At 41.3% G+C, this 8,205-nt stretch overlaps 1 non-coding gene across 1 annotated transcript; it reads left to right on the top strand.

The window, feature by feature from the left end:
* Nucleotides 1–6,399: 6,399 nt before the first annotated feature.
* Nucleotides 6,400–6,491, top strand: TRNAI-UAU (transfer RNA isoleucine (anticodon UAU)). Its single transcript is given in 2 exon segments — nucleotides 6,400–6,437; nucleotides 6,456–6,491. It is a non-coding gene; the product is annotated as a tRNA-Ile (tRNA).
* Nucleotides 6,492–8,205: the final 1,714 nt, after the last annotated feature.

Raw genomic sequence — 8,205 nt, 5'->3', positions numbered from 1 at the left:
GGGCCTCCACTCCATGGGACTGTGACTTTCCTTAAGGGTTTGGGGCGGGGGGGGATCCTCCAAAAGCTTGGCCTGTTGATTTCACCGGCTATCATTTTAATTAAGATGAGTAAGCAGAGGGTGAAGATCCGCTCTGAGACTTTTCTGTAGTTTAGAAGTTTGGGTGAGGGGTGGAAGTTTGTGCTTGAACAGCACCCAACGAAGAAGCCAGTACTCATCAGATGAGATGGTTTTTAGATTGGTTTTCATTGCCGACGCCCAGATTTCAGATCCGTAAGTAAGTGATGACTGGCTGAATATGCCGGTAAATATATTGAAGGGTGTACTCAGACTCTGTGACATGAAGGCGTTGTTTCGCTAGCCATCTGGATCGACAGACCTTGTTTTGAATATCTGCGATATGGTGTTTAAAGCTGAGCTTAGGGTCGAAGATGACCCCAAGATCTTTGTGCTTGGTTACTGGAGGCTCCATGGATTGTCAGATTTAGTTGAGTTGGGTGTAATTTGAGTGAGAACACCATTTGTGCAGATTTATTTGGATTAATCTTAAGAGAGAGAGAGAGAGAGAGAGAGAGAATTGTGCTAATATGTAACAAGATTCTTTAGGCTGTTGATGATGGTTTCGGAAGCAGTCTCATGGATCCGATAGAGGAGCTTCAAATCATCTGCGTTGCTGAGAAAATCCGTTTGCTGGAGCAGGAATGTATGGATAACAGCCGTATAGAGCAACCCAGAAAGGACTCCGCCCTGGAGAACACCTACACTAACTTTCCTAGAGAAGGATTTTTTATTCACAGTCAAGTGAAGAACCCTGGTCATAAAAAGCGACTCTAAGAATTCAAGGATATTGCCTTTGAGCTGGTATCCCTCCTCCCATAGCTGAAGAAGGGGGTGCGGATGTCAATGCAATCGAAGGCGGACTGGATATTTAGTTAAACAATTTCCATCTCCTCCCCCCCCATCTTGTAGAGCCTCCAGATTGGTTTTGTGGTTGCCAGCAAGTTGGTGAACCTGCGTTTCAGTGCATAATGGATAAATGGTGAATCACATGGAAGAACATGGTTGTAACCTCAAAGCCATGGAGAAGTGTCTTCTCCACAACTTTGAGGATACATGATGCTTTCATAATTGGCCTGAACTGTGATAGTGAGGTGGCTCCATGTGTTTTTTTTTAGCTAGAGCAGGAAAGCAAAGAGTTCAAAATAAGAGGACTGTTGTGGCTTGGTAAGAAATGAAGGGGACAGTTCTATGAATCACATCCATTTGTGGATCTTCTTGGAAAGGGATATGATACAGCCAAGGAGGATGTCTTTGTTCAATGTAGAGAGTAAACTCACAGTTCTGAAGGATGCTTATTGAAGCTGGAAGAATAGTGTATGCCCTTGTAGCAATTAAAATGGGGATCCATCAAGCTCCAAGTGTCAATCTCCGTGCTAGAGATTATTCTCATTCACCAATTGCCAAAACAGAATTAGCTGGTTATTGACAGGGAAATATATTGTGGAATAGGACCAGGGTATGTCCGCCCTGAGTAAAAACCAGATGCGCAGATATTATCTGTTAACAGCAGGAAAGGTGAATATTATTGTTGTACACATTGGAACTAATGATATTAAGAGTAGATCTGAGGACTTAATTAACAAATAGGGCAATGTTGTGAAAAAAAAAAACACAATTTACATTAAATGAGAAAGTGTCTGCAATTCTGCCCAAAACATGATTGTAGGGAGTGCATGATGAAAGTTTGTTAATCAATTTGGTCTTAGAGAGATCATGCAAGGCTCATTAGGTAGAATTTTTCTCAGCATATTCTGTACTTGTTTGCCAGAAGAGACTGCTTTTACAGGTATGAGATACAATTAAATAGACAGGATGAAAGAATATTTGCTGATGCTATCGAGGCAGGGCTAGAAAACTTAGCTGTTTCTGTTTTTATTTTTATTAAGAAATAAAAAAGGTGTTAGGCTCTGGAGTGTGTCTTCTAGTTTGATGATCATTGGAGTGCTGTCCTGGCTCTTTGCTGATTGTTCGTCCCTGGTAATTTTATACAATTAATTAGTAGTGCCTAGAACTAAGTAACAAAATTAACTAGCAATTGCTGGAGGTACTAATTACTAGTTTCTGGCACTTGCTAGAAATTAATAAAATTACTAGTTTCTCATAAGTTTGTACAAAATTAGACTTCACTCTTATATCTACATCTATAATTCTGCTATTGCTGACTGTCATGAAACCACTGTCAACTTATTTTTCTATCACCCAAGGATGATCCATCATTGGACTCCCCAAAACAAATAATCTTTACTTTCGTTCAGAAATAGATACAGTTCTCTTTCTACTCACCGTCTTGAGCAAATTAAATACTTTAAAATGTCCTTAGCCATGATCATTTGGGAAATGCAGTTATCTTAATATTCTTGGAATTATTTCCACTATTTTCAATAAATATCTTCTGGAAGGTCTTTTTTACGGATTTTTGGAAAATTGCTCGATAAACCCGTTTCCGAACCAAGAGCTTATTGGCCTATTTCATTACCTACCAATCTCGAACATCTGCTTGCCATTATTTGAATTACTGACCATTTTCAACAACTGGATCTGGTCTCTCCGAACTAATTTTATTGTGCCAAAGATAAAACATGTCGAGATGGGCTTGTTCCCTTGACACAACCTATTAATAACTCCAATGCGAATTGGCATTTCCGTTACTTCAAGGGTGCTTTCGACTCCGTCTGGTGGGAGAGTGCCCTCTATCATCTTTCTAATCCGAACTGCTACTTTCAAGTCAAAGTTATTTCGAGACAGCAATGCATATCTAGATCTGTTTATAGATATGTTATTTCGGCCAATATCAAAAAAGAAAAATCTAGAATATATGATTTACTTATCAACATTTGGCAAACAGGATGCGATACAAGTCTTACTGGACAGGTTACCAGAATATTCGTTCCTTTTACTCTCAATAAATGAATGAACTGAAAATCTCATGGCCTTGATCCTCGGATCTGCACTATTAGCTAAGCTCGCCTTTGAAGCTTTTCAGCAATTTTTGTATGAAAATATATCTAGCAATTCTTGTTGCTGTAGGGTCTTCTTCCGGAAGCAGTCTTTTTCAGCTTGTTCCTGATGAACGAACGTAAGCTCTCTAAGATACAAAAAAAAAAATTAAAGTGTGTATCCTGTATGCACGAAAGATGTTTTACGTGAAAACAGCCTTGGTTTGGGAAATCCATTTGTAGAATACTATAACATCAAAATCATACTTCCTACAGTTACTACACTGGTGTGCAAAACGTAAGGACCAACACTATTTCTAAAGGTTGCAACCACAAAATCAAACGAAACAGCCTGTGACCGTTCAGTAGAATGCTGGTGCACATGCAAAAACTTGAAGCGTGATGAGACGTTCGATCGATTTCATACAGTGCTACAGACAACGAAATGGCCAGTAGACAACATCGGATGACTTTATCCGGGGTCGAATAATTGGGAAGTTCGAAGTGCGAGGAGTGTGGCTGCAGAGTTCGGTATCGCCCATAGCATCGTCTCACGTGCATGGTCGGCCTTCAGAACGACACGTACAACTGTTTGAAGGACCAGTGGTGGTCATCCACGAGAAACAGCGCCCAATGATGACCGCTATATACTCCTACAAGCCAAGAGAGACCGACACCAGACAGCGGGATCCATTGAAAGCCAGTTGCGCAGGATATCGCGGTTTACTGTAGCCAGGTGACTCCACAAAGGTGGACTGTTTGCCCGATGGCCAGTACGCTGTGTCGCTTTAACACCTGCCCATCGGAGACATTGTTTACAGTGGTGCATCGAACACAGGGACTGGACAGCAGCGCAATGGGGTAAAGTACTCCTTACTGATAAGAATAGATTCAGTCTCAGCAGCGATTCTGGACGTCAACTAATCTGGCGAGAGGTTGGCACACGGCATCACCCCGAAAACATCACTGAAAGGGATCGCTATGCCGGTCGAGGTGTTCTCGTCTGGGGAAGCGTTACCTTGGATGGACATACACAACTCCAGATACTGGAAGGAGGTACTGTAACCGATGCACATTACTGTACTCAGGTAATCCTTTCCCATGTGCGTCTGTTCCGAGGTGCCATTGTCCCAGAGTTCGTGTTTATAGATGATAACGCTACACTCCATCGCACTGCAGCTGTTGATATGCTTTTGGAAAGTGAGGACATTGTTCGCATGGATTGGTCTGTCCGTCCCATCGAACACATATGGGACGCTCCGGGGAGATGCCTAGCGGCATGTCCACACGCACCAGAAAATGTTCACCAGCTGAAGATGGCGCTGATAGAGGAATGAACGATGTTACCGCAAGAACTTATCAACAACATTGTTATAAGTATGGTTAGGCGGTGCAAAAAGTCTTCATCGACATTAGGGGTGGCCAAAACCACCTCCTCCCTTTGTTCCATCTTTGGCAGTGATGCATCTGTATCATGACAGCCAGTGCTATGTTGCCATTTTTGAATAAAGTCCCTCTGTACCGTTTTGTTTCCATCATCATTTCTGTACCTCACGAGATTCCTTTGGTATGCTTTTCCCATATCCAGGCCACTCCTATGAGAAACTACAGGCGAAAACCTGACTGGTCCTTACGTTTTGCACACCAGTGTACTACATGAAGTATGAGTGTGACATCGCGACTACGTGGCACAGTCATATGGAAGTATTATTGTGACGTCACAATACTTCTTGCACGAAGTATGATTGCAACACTACAAATATTTAACCACAACATTTTCATCGTTGCAAATGTTGTGTAGATATGTAACGGAAGGTATTTCCGTTACATTCCATTGTTAGTTGCATCTATAGACACTATTTTCACTTCAAAAATAAATAAAAGTACGCATACGTACCTTAACTGCCTGATTTGTAAAATATGGTCCCCGTTTTTAAGAACGTTTGCATGTATGCATAACATACCACGCCTGTCCCCCCCCCCCCTTCCGCTAGCATGTAACAACTCAACTCTGAGGACAGATTTTCATGAAATTTATGTTTCGACCTTTTAGAAAGATTTGTTGAGCATTCCAAATATCATTAAAATCTGACTGATCCTGCAATTATTATTTCTTTGTCCATCTGCATGCAATAACTCTTCCCAGTGATGGATGGATTTTAAGGAAATTTTATATTTCGCTCTGTAAGAAAGATTTGTCGACCCTTACTATATTTCATTAAAATCACACCAATGGAATTCCAGCAATTATTTTAATATATATCATATGGGCTATCCATATGCTGTAGCTGAAGCACTGGATATTATGCTTGCTGACATGCGCAGAAAATTTTCTCTTTTCTCGCGTAATAGTGAATTATTAACGTTTGCTAACGCCCCTGAAATGAAACTCTGTGCACATTAACTACTTTTTTTTTGCAATGAACTTTGCAGCGGTGCAAATAGCATAATTATTCCGATTATAGCTGCAGCTAAACCCCACTGCATTCTTTTAAGAAGCAGAAGATGTCTGTTAACAGACTGCCTGCGACCCACCGTTTTATGATGGTGGCGAGGCTGTCCCACTAACCTTCCTTCCTCTACAGTAAACTTCAGTCTACTCGCCCTATCAAATTTTCGTGTACTCTTATTGCGAAGGGCGGTTTGTTTGTTGTAAGAGGAAAACCGGAGTCAATCCCGGTGAAAAACCTCACGACCACGGTTTGAGACCGCCAAGCTGAATGCCTCTGGGAAAATTCCCATAAGGGTAGAGTGCTGGAATCGAACCTCGATCACTATTCAGCAAGCCGGCAACGTTGCCACAGGGCCACCGTATGCTTTAATTATGATTTAATATCACTGTATGATTTAATATCGCTTTAATTTGGGTAGTGTGACGTCATTGCTAAACTTACGTTACATTCCATTGATGGTGCTGCTACTTCTCTTTTCTGTTTGTATTTTTTAGGGAAAATATTGTTTAGATAAAAAGATGCTTCAAGTGGAAGTGTATTTTTCTTGCCTATACAGTCTTACCCTCCAGTCTTTTTTTTTTTAAATGATAGTCTCTTGGAAACAAGTTTTTCTTTTTTTTTAGCTGCTGCCCTTAATCTGGGGCGGTGTGTGTATGGGATTTTTTTGCTGGTACCCACTGGTACAGCACTACCTTCAGTGTGTGCGTGATTTTGGCCTCTAGGACAGACGATGAGTGTAGTGTGCAAAGCCCACCACGATTCACATTTAGTGTGGTCCGTCTCCTTGTCGTGTGGACATTCCAGATTTTCAGATGTCCTGGTATAAAAGTTATTTTGATCATTTATTCCTACAGAGACAAAATACGATTTTTAAATCAACACTTCACACAAAGTAGGGAAACTGTGTATTCATCTGTGATCATCGAGTGTCTGCAAGGACTGTTATACCATCCCCAGTGGCGCAATTGGTCAGGGCGCGGTACTTATAAGACAGTACTTGTGGGTAATGCCGAGGTTGTGAGTTCAAGCCTCACCTGGGGAAGGAGATTCTTTTTACTTCCTCGCATGTAGTGCTGCGAAGGCAATTTGACTCTTTCGTTATTAAAGTTCCTTTAACCTCTTGTTTTTATGTAAACAAAGTAGTTGTTCTTTCTTTCTTTTCAAAGTGCTTCATTGCAGCTTTTTTCACTGAAACTCTAACGAACTGCTGAGCGTCAAACATTTTCCAAAACTGATTGCTCCTCGTCTTAACCCGATTGTCTCTGGTGATCCCTTCATTATTACTGAAGTAGAAATCGAGACTGCGTTCTACATTTCTAGGCCACGTTCATTCCTCAATTATGGTATTTTCATTTAGACTCATTCGTTAGCAGGTAGAGTTAAAGAACACCCACGACTTCTCTTAAGCACGGGTCTCACTATAAATGTGTTTAAGAATCTTGCAGATTAGAAGGAATCCTCTAAACAAACGAGTGTTATCGGAGTCGTTGCTTATTCCTAAGAGATGGCAGCACCAACTGCACGCGGTTGAGAAATCGAAAATATTAATGAAAAAATTGGGTAGAACGCGTCGAATCGGATGTAGCGGACAAGTGGCGCCTCTGGTGGTTGATCTGTCACTCGTATGGAGTACGTCTCACTGACAATCCCAAATGATATCCTTTTGGAGTTGTATTTATCCCTATTCAAAATTGTCTTCTTAATATTTTTTTCTGTTTTATAGATAATTATTCAGCGAGCATCTGTAGTAACAGATTCCTTGTCAACGGGTGATGGACTCTTTCGATATTGATAATTTTCTGTCATAAATAGCAGCGATTTTCTTTGCCAACAACTCTTCGAAGTACTCAGTTAATGGGAGTGGTTCTTTACCATCGTTGTACTACAACGGTGGATATAATCTCCATCTTCTCTTCCCCGTGCCGCCTTGAAAGGTATGAGTTCGAACGCCGTCAATGACGAGGGGAATTTTTCAACGTGGTTGAGTTAGTCGGACTCAGATGAGAGTTGCGTGGTTTTTCTCCCTGAAACTACTGTTTTTTGTTCAGTAAATAAAACCCGACTGAAGAATACAAGCAATTACAAACACCAAATAGTGACGTCTCATAGCCTTAGTTGTTTTGCGCTCAGCACACCTAAATTTGGTCTTTTGGCACCTCAGATCGATCACAGCTGGGTGATGATCTCTTCTACAATATGAAATGGGATAATCCGCGAGACTTCTGTTCCTTGGTTCGATCATTATTTTAAGCTTCCCCGGAATCTTTTATATTTTTCTGTATGATGCTGGCCTTAACAGTGATTGCTGAATACAATCACAAGATATTAGTCTTACCTTGAACATAGTAGGAGTTATAGTGGCCCTCCTCTTATGGCATGGACAGGTACCGGGAAGCAGCTTCCCTGATGCTCGCTGCTATCTTGTGCCAGTCCATGCCACAAGAGTAAAATATGTCAGATCAGGGCCGCTCAATAATTATCTCATTTACCCGTGTGTTCTCTGTTCGTTTTTCTTGAACCAACAATATGAGTTTTCATTGGGAGGAACTTTGCTATCCTTGACTAACTCAGCCACTCAATGAAAAAAAAGCCCATAAAAGTTCCTCAAGGGACTGGAACTCTTTGAACTTGGTGTGGGTCGGACGGTGATTATAACCCTTGTGCTACTGGCGAAGACCTGGGCAAGAGTAAGGCAGACAATGGAATTTATACAAACCTTGGCCTTCCAACAAGGGAGGGTAGTGGTTTTTGGTTCT

Source organism: Mastigoproctus giganteus, chromosome 13 (assembly GCF_048544385.1).
Source record: "Mastigoproctus giganteus isolate SK-2022 chromosome 13, ASM4854438v1, whole genome shotgun sequence".
NCBI lineage: Eukaryota > Metazoa > Arthropoda > Arachnida > Uropygi > Thelyphonidae > Mastigoproctus > Mastigoproctus giganteus.
This window is presented reverse-complemented; position numbering and strand designations above follow the sequence as displayed.